This window comes from Mercenaria mercenaria, unplaced genomic scaffold, assembly GCF_021730395.1.
Source record: "Mercenaria mercenaria strain notata unplaced genomic scaffold, MADL_Memer_1 contig_1845, whole genome shotgun sequence".
NCBI classification, from domain to species: domain Eukaryota; kingdom Metazoa; phylum Mollusca; class Bivalvia; order Venerida; family Veneridae; genus Mercenaria; species Mercenaria mercenaria.
The window spans coordinates 22,593-39,759 of record NW_026459855.1 but is presented as its reverse complement, the minus strand read 5'-3'; positions in this window follow the sequence as shown (position 1 = coordinate 39,759).

The following is a 17,167-nucleotide window of genomic DNA, read 5'->3' as shown; positions in this document are numbered from 1 at the left end:
CCAAATCAAACAAACAAACACCAAAGCAAACTCCAGATCGGGGGCGGAGGAACTATTTCCGCTAACTTACCGGCCTTCATATTTAGACAAGCGCCAACAGATAGGTTCTAATCAAATGTTTAGTTAACATTTTAAGAAATTAAGCATATGGAATTATCAAATCCGAATTATTTAGTTAATACTTCTTCCAGGTTGTGTCTCATGAATGAATAGCAACAACAACAACAATACCTTCACTTAATAATTTCTAGAGAAACTACCAGAATGCAGAAAATCTTACACGTATAGCGATCTTTTCTTCTGTATTTTTATTCTGTATTTTCATTTGTATTTTTTAAACACTGTTGGTAGCTTGTTCATCATATATTCCTATTCCTGCATATATATGATCAAGCGTGCTGACAAAGAGGTGCAAATTTAGATTTGCTTTATTTAGGATTAATAACGTCCCCATCTTTAAGTATATAAAGTACACACAATGAAGAATAAATAAACAGACAAAACTACACAAAAATGTACAGAAGAAAACGAAAATACCTCTTCCAGCAGCTCTTGTTTATCTTCTTATCACGTAAACATCGATATCTGTTATGAGATATAGTACATATTGTATTATCATCTCTCACATTTACGTTATGGATATATGCTAGATTTTATCAATTTTAATATGTATATAAACGGAGACATTATGTTTGCTCAAAATAAATGTTTGAATTATCACTTGTTTATCGAGTAAAAAAGCTTTTATTGATAAAGAAATATAGTTTACTACCTTTCAGACACAAAATGACTCCTATTTGTTTGAACTATTTTGTGAGAGTCATTATCTCCACACAGTGCTAAAGGACACTGGAAACATTTGTCATACGGCAACAATCTAGCCCTTTTAATCAAGACTCAAGTCCAAGTAATAAAGTCTTCTGCAAACAACAAAGCATAAAGCTCTTCAATTTCGCACGACCATTAACATATTTTCTTACGTTGCACAACCACCCATGTCTGTATATTTTATTTTAGTTCAACATAGCCTCATCAGGAATAACAAAGTTATGTTGTTGTTTTTTTTTTCTATTTTTATCGCCCTTTTTCGTATACAGTCTTGTTTTTTATTTGTGTAGCTGACAAAACTTGCAGGATTTTTTTGTAACTTTTCCTTCCTAATTTCAGAAAATAATTCAGTTGAAAGCTTTGTGAGCAACTTTTATCCTAGATGCAATTAGTATTTAGAGTTTGTAGATTGAATTTGAGCGATGTCCTTAATAATAATATGCGTTGTTGCGGTAGTTCTATTTTGGGACATTTCAGAGCTCCGATTCCAGCAATGCTATATTCTTTGCACTTTGACATTCTTTTTTTAGTATAACACTAATCTAAAATGCGCACTTTGAACAACCGTAGTACGATACTGACATATCTCACATACGTCACAAAGTTGTGACGTCGTAGATTTATGCTAATTTTATAACACATATCCTCGAATAATACTTTCCAAACCGAGATCAGATTCTTGAAGAACGGCTAGTAATTCATGCAGCTTAGGCAAAACAAAACGTGGATACAAAAAATAGTCGCCTTGCAAAAACTCCACCGAGGCAACTGAGGCAGAAAAAAATCGACCGTGGCAAAGGAGGCAGAAAACATGACCGAGGCAAGTGCCTCGGTTGCCTCAGTAGTCGTTACAGCCATGGGATTGGTGATCGTTTCCATTTCGTCTAACTTCCGTTACCTCAGGTAAAATTTTAGAACCGACCGTCTACACGAAGCTAGGAAAATCGATGCAAGCACATATTTATTTACACAATAATTACTCGTACGCAGGAATCTTTAGTTTTATAAACATCATAAATAACCAGTTGAATATATATGCCTGTAAAGTACATCTATCTATTTTATTTAAAAAACGTACTCGGGCCAAATGCGTAACTGGCCCCTGCCACTTTAAGATTTTTTAATTTATGAACAAAAGCGGATTTTACTGCTTCTGAACTCTAATACATCTTTTGCAAATTAAACCAGACAAAAAATTGTAATATAATGAAAAGACATGAGAACGTATATGGGAGAGAGAGAATATTAAACTATTTTAGCCCTTATCCTGCTGAATTTCTATAATGAACTTGTCCTTTTTTCAATTTGGACAGTAAAATTAACTGTTAAAGGAGGTGCTTACAAAAGGATACCGACTGAATGGCGAACAGTGAAGATCATGATCAGACTGCACGGATGTGCAAGTTTATTATGATTTACACTGGCCGCAAAGGTAGACTCAAACGAGTCTAGCATTATAAGGGTTAGTATGAGTAGAAGCTCCAGATCACAGCAGTGTGGTTTGAATGTAATTTTGCAGTAAGAAAATGTGAAAAGAAATATCGCCCGTAGAAGACACATGACCATACTTTATTTCCCATTTGATGTGAATTTAAACGATAGTTTGTAAAGGTAATACATTTTTGTAGTTTGTATTCTGAATTGGGTCCATTTATGTGTAGTCGTTCTGTGAAAATTGTCAATTTTATACACATAAAATGACCAACAACAATTTAGAATTTTGATACCATAGAGGCTGCAAAAAAACTCCAGAGGTCCAGGGCATATATGACAACAACCACACACACCAATGAAACTGTAGTTTCACAGACAGATCTATATTTGTCCATGACATACAATGATTCCAGTCAAAACAGGATCACAAATATGACAATAGTTCATGTTGAAAATGCATCTGAGGCCTTCTCTAGCTTTCTGTTTTTCAAAATTTCCCAAACCCCTCCCAAACTCCTCCCCCCCCCCCCCCCCCCCCCCCCCCCCCCCCCCCCCCCCCCCCCCACACCTGTTAATCCAAAAGAAAAATTTCCACGTGTTTTCATTACAAAGCACCTCCAAAATGCAAAGGGCAACAACTAGCCCTCTACTTAATACTAACATATTGTTATCGTCGTAACCTCCTAAATCTAACGCTTTGAGCTTACGCACGCTTTGTATGTACTCTGTTACCTAACCCTAACTTTTAGTCAGTATATTGTACACTCAATACGTGCGTATATGCAATATGGGTGAAAATAAACAAAAATGCAACATTAAATCCAATATGATAAACAATGCACACTAATATAAGGGCTGGGTATTCTTGCATACCAGACGGGGATTTATGTGTAAGATGACTCTCGTGCTTTAAATGACGTATTACGAACTACATATACGTAGAAGATTTATGTAGTTATTTATATTTTATTTCAAAAAACGGAACGGAAATCCAATGCCTTGACAGTTCCACTTTGTTCCTGGTAGTATATTTCTCGCTTCAAAACACGTTATTTTATCAAAAAGTCATAACGTTACGCTGCAACTGATAAACCAAACCGGTGTAACAGCCCAGTTTTTCCCCCAGTCAGTTCTTTCCCCGGGGAAAAAACTGACTAGTCAATTCTTTCCCCCGGGGAAAAAACTGACTAGTCAGTTTCTTCCCCCACTAGTCAGTTCCCCCCCCCCCCTTGTAATTAGTTTTCTGATAGGGGAAGAAACTGACTAGTTAGTCAGATTTTTCCTTGGGGGAAAAACTGACTAGTCAGTTCTTTCCCCCTTCTGCCCTAGTCAAATTTTCCCTTCAAGTACTGGTTTCTTTCGATATTGTTATTAGGGATACAAGTTTCTATTTATTTTCCATTTAAATTTCAGATGAAATAGGTATTGTTTTTCATTTGAATAAACCTATATGTTTCTTTTTTTGTAACTTTAATCAATGTTGTTGTTTTTTTTTTTGGCAAATCAAAATTTTTAACTTCTGTTTGATTGCCATTACTATTCAATATCTGTCAGGTGCGGTGAAAAAATTGACAGGTCTGTTCTTTCCCCCTAGCATATACTTGACCTTTTTTCTGACCTGTTAAGTGGGAGAAGAAATTGACTGGTCAGTTCTTTCCCCCCTTGCATATACTTGACCTATCAGGTGGGGGAAGAAATTTACCAGTCAGTTCTTTCCTCCACAAGCCAGTACTTGACCTGTCAGGTTGGGGCAGAGATTGGCCAGTCAGTTCCTCCACCCTAGCCAGTACTTGCTCTGTTAGGTTGGGGAAGAAACTGAGCGGTCAGTCCTTTCCCCCCTAGTCAGTACTTGACCTGTCAGGTGGGGGAAGAAAGTGACCGATCAGTTCTTTCCCCTCTAGCCAGTACTTGACCTGTCAGGTGGGGGAAGAAATTGACCGGTCAGTTCTTTCCCCTCCCCCTAGCCAGTTCTTGACCTGTCAGGAGGAGGAAGACATTGACCGGTCAGTTCTTTCCCCCCTCCCACTAGCCAGTGCTTGACCTGTCAGGTGGGGGAAGAAATTGACCGGTCAGTTCTTTCCCACTTAAACTGTACTTGACCTGTCAGGTGGGGGAAGAAATTGACCAGTCAGTTCTTTCCCCCCCCCCCCCCCCTAGCAAGTACTTGACCTGTCAGGAGGGGGAAGAAATTGAAAGGTCAGTTCTTTCCCCCCTAGCCTGTACTTGGAATGTCAGGTGGGGGAAGAAATTGACCGGTCAGTTGTTTCCCCCCTAGCCAGTACTTGACCTATTGGGAGGGGGAAGAAATTGACCAGTCAGTTCTTTCGCCCCTAACCTGTACTTGACCTATCAGGTGGGGGAAGAAATTGACCGGTCATTTCTTTCCCCCCTAGCAAGTACTTGACCTGTCAGGTGGGGGCAGAAATTGACCGGTCAGTTCTTTTCCCCCTAGGCAGTACTTGACCTGTCAGGTGGGGGCAGAAATTGGCCAGTCAGTTCTTTTCCCCCTAGCCAGTACTTGCTCTGTTAGGTGGGGGAAGAAACTGACTGGTCAGTTCTTTCCCCCCTAGCCTGTACTTGACCTGTCAGGTGGGGGAAGAAATTGACCGGTCAGTTCTTTCCCCACTAACCAGTACTTACTCTTATAGGTGGGCGAAGAAATTGACCGGTCAGTTCTTTCTCTCCCTAACCAGTACTTGACCTGTCAGGAGGGGGAAGAAATTGACCAGTCAGTCAGTTCTTTCCCCCCTAGGCAGTACTTGACCTGTCTGGTGGGGGAAGAAATTGACCGGTCAGTTCTTTCCCCCTAGCCAGTACTTGACCTTCCGGTTGGGGAGAAGAAATTGACTGGTCAGTTCTTTCCCCACTAGTCAGTATTTGACCTGTCTGATGGGGAATTCTTTCCCCCCTAGCCAACTTGACCTATCACGTGGGGGAAAGAAATTGACCGGTCAGTTCTTTCCCCCCTAGCCAGTACTTGATCTGTCAGGTGGGGGAAGACATTGACCAGTCAGTTCTTTCCCCCCTAGCCTGTACCTGACCTGTCAGGTGGAGGAAGAAATTGACCGGTCAGTTCTTTCCCCCCTAGCCAGTACTTGACCTATCGGGAGGGGGAAGAAATTGACCGGTCAGTTCTTTCCCCCCTAGCCTGTACTTGACCTGTCAGGTGTTGGAAGAAATTGACCGGTCAGTTCTTTCCCCCCTAGCAAGTACTTGACCTGTCAGGTGGGGGAAGAAATTAACCGGTCAGTTCTTTCCCCCCTAGCAAGTACTTGACCTGTCAGGTGGGGGAAGAAATTGACTGGTCAGTTCTTTCCCCCCCTAGCAAGTACTTGACCTGTCAGGTAGGGGAAGAAATTGACTTGTCAGTTCTTTCCCCCTAGACTGTACTTGACCTGTCATGCGGGGGAAGAAATTGACCAGTCAGATCTTTCCCCCTAGCCTGTCCTTGACCTGTCAGGTGGGGGAAGAAATTGACCGGACAGTTCTTTCCCCCCTAGCCAGTACTTGACCTGTCAGGTGGGGGAAGAAATTGACCGGTCAGTTCTTTCCCCCCTAGGCAGTACTTGACCTGTCAGGTGGGGGCAGAAACTGGCCAGTCAGTTCTTTCCCCCCTAGGCAGTACTTGACCTGTCAGGTGGGGAAAGAAATTGACCAGTCAGTTCTTTTCCCCTAGCCAGTACTTGCTCTGTTAGGTGGGGGAAGAAATTGACCGGTCAATTCTTTCACCTCTAGCCAGTACTTGCTCTCTTAGGTGGGCGAAGAAATTGACCGGTTAATTCTTTCCCCCTTAGCATATACTTGACCTGTAAGGTGTGGGGAAGAAATTGACAGGTCAGTTCTTCCCCCCCCCCCCCCCCAGTCAGTACTTGACCTATCAGGAGGGGGAAGAAATTGACCAGTTAGTCAGTTCTTTCCCCCCTAGGCAGTACTTGACCTGTCAGGTGTGGAAAGAAATTGACCAGTCAGTTCTTTCCCCCTAGTCAGTACTTGACCTGCTGGTTGGGGAGAAGAAACTGACTAGTCATGTCTTTCCCCCTAGTCAGTATTTGACCTGTCTGATGGGGAATTCTTCCCCCCCTAGCAAACTTGACCTATCAGGTGGGGGAAGAATTTGACCAGTCAGTTCTTTCCCCTCTAGCCAGTACTTGCTCTGTTAGGTAGGGGAAGAAATTGACCGCTTAGCATTACTTAGGCATTATTTTCTGTATCACTGGAAATCCCAGGTTCAAACTTGGTGTGAACTAGATCAGATCAAGAGATATACAACAAACCTCAAACAAGGACATAAAACACAGTCCAAATGTTCAGGTATGCACAATATTCTGCCTAAATACTGATAAAATTTAAATCATATATGGGCCATCTAGGTATGAAACATTTTTGAACATACAATTTTACCTATAACACTAGCACTATTAATTTTGTCTGTAACCAATTAAATATGCACAGTGTATCTAATGCAAATTAATGCATTGAACTATACATTTAAAACCTGGGACAGCTCCAAAGTGTAAATTTATAATTACCATTAAAGTGTGACATAATTAGTTTTGTCAACCAAAATATCAAACAGACTCCTTTTTATCAATTAACAGTATGCCACTGATAGTGGTGTTAAAGACCTTAAGGCGGAGTCATTAAACAGGTACATATTGTACTTGACTTTCAACATAAGTGTTTTTTATAAAGTAATGGTAATGGTAAAAGAAAAAATCGGAAGATTACTTAGGTAAATACTGTAAAGCAGACCAAACACTCAAATTATTGAGCACATCATGTTCATAAAATGCAACAGTGATAAACTATAATACATAACCAATATCAAGCTGGAGACAGGGATCACATGTATATTTTTTTTTTTAATACTTCACAGTGTTACTTGAAATGATCCAGCAGCACCATAAGAAACACCACATTTAAATTCTACAGTATTTTGTATCTGTCTATGTCTCCATTGCTTGATATTGGTTATGTATTATAGTTTATCACTGTTGCATTTTATGAACATGATGTGCTCAATAATTTGAGTATTACAGTATTTACCTAAGTAATCTTCTGATTTTTTCTTTTACCATTACCATTACTTTATAAAAAAACACTTATGTTGAAAGTCTTTACCCAAAGATTGTACCCTCTTACAAAATATTTAGTCTTTATAACAGACTCCTGATAACCTGTCAATTAACTTCTCGTTTTCTAGTGAAAAAGTCAAACGATATGGCAAATAATACATAAAACCTGATTCAAACCTACAATACATAATATAAGTAAACTGATTTCTCTAGGCCATATCTGCTCTACTCAAAATTAAGAAGTAGAAGTATAATCGTTGGAAGCATTGAGAACAGCAAACGCAGTCAGAGGCCACCTACACTAAAATATGTAGTGGAAAGATGCAGTAGAGTATCAGGGTACCGACGCCAAAATACATTGAATTTCTAATAATATGAAAACGATGAAGAATTTGGGAGAAGAGTTAGGCGATTTTTATATTCATAATTTGGAAAATTTAAAATATTTTGTTTTGATGTGATCTGTGGCCACAGTATAAATAAGAGCTCTAATGACAGCGTACTCGATTTTTTGAAGCCCATTCACTCGATTTTGCAAACTGTATGTCGGAGACATTCGGTAAATAGTTCCTGAGGAATCTGCTTAGAAGCAAATGTATCACAAACAATGCTAAGCATGAAAGGGGCGTACTTTTTCCAAAATGTCAGCAAATGTTATTTAAACTGCCATTTGTCAAAAATGCATATCTTAACAAATTAATTGCTAGAGTTATGTTACTTGCCCTGCGTGAAGGTTGACAGCACCTGTCCTAGTAGGTTCAGAGAAACCTACTTAGAAAGGAGCGTTAACGAAAAGGGGCATAATTATAACAAAATCAAAGTTACGTAGATCACGTCTCCATGCTAAAGACATACACGATACTTAGAAGCATATGGCCAAGTAGTTTTGGACAAAACTGTTTACAAGTAAAATTTCTAAGATTTAAACAAACGTAATTTTGACAAAATAAAACCTATAGTTGTGTGACTACCCCTATGAGGTCACCTTATAATGCCGAAGATATGTGTAGGATTTGAAAGCATTTTGTGTTGATTTTTTTTAGAAACCTGACTACATGCAAACTTTTAACAGAAATTTCTATATTAAAAACGAGCATAATTTTCACATTATGATAACAGCATTTCTTGTCATGCGAGGTGAAGATATGCTGCCGAAGACATGTTTGACACGTTTGAAAGCATTTGAGTAAGTAGTTTTAAAACATCTGTTTACAGGCAAACGATTTGTAACACTGACGCCAACGCGGACGTCGAAAAAGCTCTCGTATTTGAAAAAAAGATTAAATAAACTAGCTTATAACAAACGCCTATCTAAGAGTTCAAAACGAAACAAAACGTCGTATAATGCGGTGAAGTAAAACGTATTAATAATGTCGTTGTCGTCGTTTCTTGTACTTAGTAAATATCATCATCACATCTATTCAAGTTGGCTAAATATAACAAATCTAACTGTAATAACAGCCTTATTTCTTCCTTCAGTTTTAAAGCGGTAGAACGAATTCACACTTTGGGTAGTTATACATTAATTTTCATCTTTTTATACTAACACGCAATACTGTTTATACATGCAAACATGCTTTGGTTTTTTACATAGACGCTGTGCGTTACATGGTGATTGGTTCCAAACACGAGTTCCCTTTAAGCGGAAGTTTATTATCCATACAATATACACATGGAAAGGAGTTGAATCGGGAATTTGTAAATACATACTTACATTCTAGTACGCCCCAAGATCCTAATTTAGAGTGACACCAAACCATTTTACGGGGAAAGACAAAAAATGGATTGTTTTCGAGGAGTAGAGAATGTCGTGACGTTCGTTATGAAAGAATGCAGCCCTTTTATTATTTTCCTGTTTGTTAAGATTTGCAAACTGATAACAAATGAACATCTACAAATGTAATTGTCTGAGAGATGCGAAATTGCGTGAAAAAATATGTTTAAGAGGCGACTGTTTCTGATGAAAAATAATGATAAAATCCTTTCCTTGTTATCTGATTTTCAAACAAAACTTAGGAAAATAATTTTTTAACCTTAAGCAAACTTCAGCAATTTTAACTTCAATTTAAAACAAAGCAACACATTCGTTTCTACATTTAATGTCATCCAGTTTAGTTGTCACTAACGTTTATTTGTGATGATCATATGATGGATTGTCAAAACTTAACATACCTTTACCCAACGATATCTTTTGAAATTGTCTTCTCTTTTATTTCAACAAGTTAAACAGTTTTTGGGTAATGCAGATGAACAGGGAAATGACATTTTGCCCTTCGAATTGCAAAACATAGACCGTAAGGGGATATAAATGTTAAGAATATTTTGTGCCTACTGTAACTTAATTTAATTTGTACTTTGTTGTTTTTGCAGTTTGATCAACCTTTTCCGTAAGAAATGTTTTGCATGATTTCTCTTTGAATATAAGACAATACCTTTCACAACATCCAGCAATAAGTTCATAACCTTAAGGTCTGTAACATGAACCTTTTAGTTGAAAAAATAGTCATAACTTGCTGCAAACAAATTATAATAGCATATTTTCCATTGTAAATTTAATCAATTTAGGACGCGCGAAAGAAATTTTGAGTTTGGTTTTATTTGCTGATGGAGTAATTAGGAAATGATATCCAGTGTATAGCTCTGTTCTGGGTCTTCCAAAATTAAGTCAAAATTAACGCAAATCGTATTACGTAATTGCTGGATCAAACAGTATATCACAATAAGATCAAGTAAACTTTAAATACTTATGCTGTACCCACTTCAGCTTAACTTTATATCATAGACTCAGTCAAACCGAGTCTGCTATTACTCTGCTTGGTTTCATTCTAAGTTTCTAAGCGATCTTCTTACAGATTTTATTAACTATCACAACAGCAATTTTTAAGTGCCGTGCGGCGGCTATAAAAAGTCTCCCCTTACTTGGAATAGTGTTGATATATTTTCTTATCCTTTTGGATCTCGGAGTCCATTCAATACCTTTATAATAGAGCTCCACTTAAGAAATTATTTGGTCACTCTACACAAAAGTTCTACTGTTCTGGGTCAGTGTGACCTTGACTTTGACCTACTGACCTCAAAATCAACAGGGGTTATTAGCTGGTCATGATCAACCTCACTATCAACTTCCATGATCCTAGGCCCAAGCGTCAGGAAACCGTTTAACTGTTCCAGGTCACTGTGACCTTGAACTTTAACCTACTGATCTCAAAATCAACAGGGGTCATCTGCTTGCTACGACAAACCTAACTATCAACTTTATGATCCTAGACCCAAGCGTACTTGAGTTATCATCCAGAAACGGATTGGTCCACATAGAATCTTTTCTTTGTTAAATAATGAACAAAAAAGTGTATGGTTAATGTTCTCTGAAGATCCTGGCATTGTATTGATATTTTCTAGATATTTACATGATATATATAATAAAATAACTCTCTTGCTAGCTAACTAGTCAGATCATGTAGCACCAACAATGAATGAAAGTCATAGTTAACTGTGGAATTTACTTCAATCTCAGCAATTGTTTCTTGTCTTTTTTTTTCATTTTCATAAGCGTGTGTTAATTATGTCTTAAGAATACGAATGAAGCTTTATTTGCCTTAATGTACTTATTTATATTTTGTCAATTATGTTCTCCCTGTATATTTGTGATTATACATATCATTATATATGACCCTTGATTGGCTTAATAAAATATTCTATTCTATTCTATTCTATTCTATTCTATTCTATTCTATTTTAATTTTAATTCTAATTCTAATTCTAATTCTAATTCTAATTATAATTCTAATTCTAATCTATTCTATTCTTTTCTATTCTTTTCTATTCTGATCAGCTGATTGACCTACTGCCCATCACTCGCTCATCCACCAAAATTAGAGCCGACTGGTGAATATATACGTAGACCAATTTACTCTGTTTTAAATATCATCGAGGGCATTATTTACAACAGTAATAACAACATTTAAAATACTGCTAAATTGTCTAATTTACCTATAATTTCAGAAAAAAATCCATCTTGACAACAAAAGCTAATTTTTCCGCATGAGGTCACACCTGTTTTTTTCTAACCTTTACGCCAAGCTCTTCACAGTATATCAAGAGTTTCGTCCCTTCAAATGGCTATTTTTAGAGTAAAATTTTCCGATAAAAATACCGTATTTGTTCGAAATTTACTATGAGCACACATTTGAATAATTTTCTCTCATGTATCATTCTCCGTGTTTTTGTAATCCTCTAAACATATCCAAAAATTGAAATTGTTCTCCCCTGCGCTCGTATCGTATTTTTTGTGATAAAGTGCATGCAAATGTCTAAAAATGTACAAAATCTGTGTTGATGACATGAAACTAGACCATGGATCATGACTTTTAACGCAAATCTGTTAATTTTTTTCTTCAAAAATGCAAGATTAATCCTTTATCTTTCAAATAATTCATAAAGTTGAGATGTATTTTCACGTTCATTTTCTTCAAAATTTGGGGGCTAAAACTGTGCCTTATCATACATGGTCCTTTGAAAAATTATTTTTTTATTTCAAAATATAACAGTTATACATCTGGATAGTTTCTTTTGCTGTTCAGTATACTATCTTTACTTTTGTATCCAACAGCAAATAATTGAATTTGGTAAGGTCGTTAATGGCAGATCGGTCGATATTTGTCAAGAACATCAATAATACGAAATGGAAGTTAATGGCAAATAAGGCCTTCTATTAATGACATAGTATTATTTTTGAAACAATAAACGGGGTCAGACATACAAGAGTTTCTGTAAGTTTCATTATAACACTAAATTTAGTTCCCAAAAATGTATACTTCAAGGTTGATCGTACTATACCCGCCGAATACCTGTAAGCGAAATATACTTCAGAATTATTTTGCCTTATCTAAAAAGGTATTCGGTTAAGAATATTCAGCTTCTTATTCTTCCTTTGAAAAAATATACACATTACTTATTATCATATTAGATATTCCCACCGGAATTCATTCCCGTCGAAAATATTTCCCATGGGAAATAACTCCCTTAGGAAATATTTCCCACGGAAATGATCTAAAAGTCTTCCCATGGGAAATGATTTCAATAGGAACTACTTCCAATGGCCAAAATATGGGAACTGTTTCCCATGGAAAAATCTATGAAAACTTAAAATGATAAATATCTTTTTCCAAAGTTATGATGTGCCTGGTGTAGAATAAGTTTAAAAAATAATGATTTATCATTTTAAAAAACAAATATATTTCCCATGTTCTTCCCATTTCCAATTATTTCATTTAGAATATATTAGATTATGTGATGAAATCATAGTTCAAATTTGCTATGCAGAGTTCAACGTCGTGTCAGTAAATGCAATATTGCGTTTAAAAATTGATAAAAGAAAGAAGTTTAATGTTAAGAAATGTTTTTCTCTTTATGTCATAGTCATTATATTATATACCTATATGAATTATGTCACAAATTAAGCTTGCATTTCACAAGGAAATACGAACAGGCTGAAAAACCTGGTATTATGCATTCCGTATTGTATGTTGAAGGACTACTTTCATTAATATGAGCTGACACTGTTATATAAATAGCGCAGAAACATCACTTATTTCCTTTTAACATCAACGAACATTTAAGATGCCATTCGATTACAAATAAACAAGCAAAAAGATGAAGGTATAAAATAAAAAGACCATTACAACGATAGCCAAATCTAAGATTTTGTATTCGGCTCTCGTGGAAGGACGGATCACATGCATGTGCATCTCGTGAGATCCGATCTAGCAAAATCCACTCGAGCCAAATATAGTTTCTCAGATCGAGCTACAGTTGTAATAACCCTATTTTACACTCATTTTCTACTAAAAATAACTCTTTATTTAATTTGTTTGTTTTCTTTTGTATTTAACGTCGTTTTTTCAACAGTATTCTGTTATGTAACGGCACAAGTGTTCCTGGATTATGTACCAGTATAAACCTGTTCTACGCGAGTAGTTTATATCAATCCTGACGTTAAACATATTTACAAATGCACATAATATCATTCGAATCTATTTGCTTACATTCTGAATTGGTTTTCCTAAAGGGACTACCGCTTAATTTCTCGACCAACTAGATTCGCCGCTTCCGTTAAAATAAACTTCCCTTTCCACGGAAGTCACGTGATCGTACCGTTGTTAATTTACGACATAATCTTAACCGCCCTGTCAGTTTGGGCGCCGATGAGAGACTTGTGGCAGTACTTGGTGAAATTGAAATTTGGAAAATATTACTCGACGATTTGACACATTAATGGCCTAAGCGGAGAAAGGTACGCACTTTTCTTTACTTAACTGTATTTTCATGCAAGTGATTTAAAACGGGGAAATTTGTAAATAACATTCAATTTTTCGTTTGTGCTGGTCATAAATATGGTTATTGCAAAAAATAAAATAGACCTTTGTAGGGAGTACCAAGTAATTTTTTCTGCATAATTTGTAGGGCTGGAACGATTGATTTCTAAATCTTGAAATCGGTTAATCATTTGTATGAAATCGAATCGAACCGGTTAATCGGCCGCCATATTTAAAATGCTATTTTCTTTCCTGACAACCGTAACAAGGTACTTTCAGCAGCTGACTTCATCAGGAACTTACAGACTTTATTGTTTGCAAGCAGTGTGATAACTGATAAGTCATATTTGAGTTCATTGTTTCAGATATATCACGACAGGCAAATCTGAGACGATTTTTAATTATGTTCAAGTTGATGTGTTTTAGCGGAAATATACTACGGGTCTATCATAGTATGCGATAGTCAAAGACATGTAAAGATAAAGTACAATTCGTGATGTTTATTGTTTGAGAGCGATTAGCGGTTTTGCAAAATTGAAACCGGTTTTACATAGTAATCGAATCGGATCCGATTAACCAAGTAAACGTCCCAGTCCTAATAATTTGAATATTATTGCTCATATAATATAGTAGAAATATTATGTGACCTGACTACTCTACTAATGTTGCACAAAAAGTCAATTTTACGCTCGAAGCATTCTGTAATTGTATCTGTTACATACTCGTTTCTATTCCCCGTAAAGTTACAATGGTTCCGGAAACGTCACTATTTTTCCATACACTGACGCCTGAATTTAATATCGTGACGTAATTTAATGTGTGTCGTTGCATTGCATTAATTCTTTTATTTAGTTCAGTATTGTCTATCTTATATGGGCTGTTGAACAAATAAATAATATTTACCCTTCATTTATACGTGTAGATACGTATGTAATAAAAAGGTTATTATCTTTGCATCGGGAAATATTAAATAGTTTTTCAGCGGAAGAATATTGCATTCCTAAAGTCGCACAATACGCAGCTGCAGACCTCGAGCATATTTCCCGATAAATATGGCGACATGACTATCTCCTTCACAACAGAGCTGTGAATATTTCTACTTCCAATCTAATATCTGTACAAATTTTATTTCCAATACATTTTATACCTTACAGCAATCTCACACTACTCGGTTTGCTTCTTGATATCAGTTAAAATGTGAATATGTGACAATGAATGTGCTTTCATGACAAAACGGCTCAGTTCATCACTACATCAGCGTCCTGATAAGCATTGCCATGAATCAATAATAAATTACATTGTAGATAACTTTAAGTTCTCTGTAAAGTTAAATCAAATCTACATTGCCTACATTGCCAAACGTAAACCATGGTTTACGATTGATATACTAGGATTATTCAATCACCTATGAATCTCGAAAATTGGAAATTGGGTATAATTGGCGTAAACTAGCGTAAACCTAGGTTTACGATCTAAATACTAGGTTTTTCGAACAAAACTATGATTTTCGGTCGTAAATATAGGGTCACGTTGGTAAACTAGGGTTCAAACACGTGAATCCAGATTCACGCACGTAAACTTAGGACTACCAAACTACCAAAAATTATAGATCAATCGAAAAACTTAGTTTATCGAACGTAAACATGGGTTCAAGAGAGTAAACTATGGTTAAAGAAGGTTAACCTAGGTTTATGTTCGATAAACTTGTTTTTTCAAACAAGTCTATGATTTTCGGTCGTTATCCTATGTTCGTGAGCGTGGACATATGTTTACGATCGTAAACCTAAGTTCGCGGTCGTATACCAAAGTTCGCAGTCGTTAACATAAGTTCACGTTCGTAAATTACGGTTTACGCTCCTGAACAAAGGTTTACGCCCGTAAATAGTTTAATCGAGAAACCTGCTTTTTCGAACGTAAACCTGGGTTCACGAGCGTAAACTAAACGATAGTTTACGCCCGTTATCTTATGTTTTCGCTCGAAAATACAGGTTAGTATTAGAAAGGTGGATGACATCCGATGATATTATCATCACAGCTGATTTGGGTTCAAATGTGATTTTGTCGTGAGTATCAAATAAATTCAAATAAAACTTACATGTATCAAAGAGAGATCCATTTTTTGAACGTGAACCTTTATTTACGAGCGTAAACCTATGATTACGACCGTGAACTTTGGTTTACGAGCTTGAAACACAGTTTACGATAAACTAGGTTTTTTCGAACAAGTCTATGATTTTCGGTCGTTATCCTATGTTCACCAGCGTGAACATATGTTTACGATCGTAAACCCATGTTCACGGTCGTAAACCCAAGTTTACGGTCGTAACATAGGTTCACGTTCGTAAATCATGGTTTACGCTCATGAACAAAGGTTTACGTCCGTAAACATAGGTTTACGCTCGTGAACTTAGGCATACGACCGAAATTCATAGTTCAATCGAGAAACCTGCTTTTTCGAACGTAAACCTGGGTTCACGAGCGTAAACTATATGACAGTTTTCGCCCGTTATCTTATGTTTTCGCTCGAAAAATATAAGTTAATATTAGGTTGGTTGGTTGGTTGGATTTAACGTCGCACCGACACATGATAGGTCATATGGCGACTGTCCAGCTTTAATGGTGGAGGAAGATCCCTAAGTTAATATTAGAAAAATCTGGTTTTACGTTCGAAAAACCTAGTTTAATCCTAGGTTTTTGCCCGTAAACCAGGGTGCACGTAATTATTGGACAACTGGTATTCCACAGACGTGATCCTAGGAAAATCTGAGTTATTTTGAATATCTCCACTCGCGTCAAACTCTCGAAAGACCAAAAAATTGGAGGATATCCGATGATATTGTCATCACAGCCAATTTGGGTTCAACTGTGATATTGGTGCAAGTATTTAATAAATTCAAATAAAACTTACAATATCAAAGGGAGTTCCAATATCTCATTGATTTGTGTAACAATTATCAAATTATTACAAAAACTGCGAATTTCATGCTGATTTAAACCTATGTATGCATTGTCGATTACCGTTTAACGCGTCTGCACACTGGCGCAAGACCAGAAAGAAAATGCCACTGTAGATATTATACACTACCCCTAGGTATTTTATAAGGATTAACCTATTTCAATCGTTAATTTCTCACCTAATACGCGTAGTTCGATGAATGCGTATCAAGCATATTGAACAAGCGGTAATTTATCTTCCACCGTGCACCAATCACATTGTCTCAATATTTCATATTGCAGAAATACTCCACATTTTTATGATTTCGTCAACTTTACAGAAAAAATAACTTGCACGAACTTCCCTAATGAACATCCGGTCTAGAGGTCACAGCAGTGTGCACATGTTTGGCGAAATGTAGACTAACAATACCAGAATGCAAAATATTCAGTTTTACAATAAAATTCTAAATGATGAAGTGAAATTCGTATTCACAAATGATTTTGATTTTGAAGTCATACATTTGTGAGCCCGCCCGCTTAGCTAAGTAGGGAGAGCGTTGGCCTTGAGCGGGGCGTATG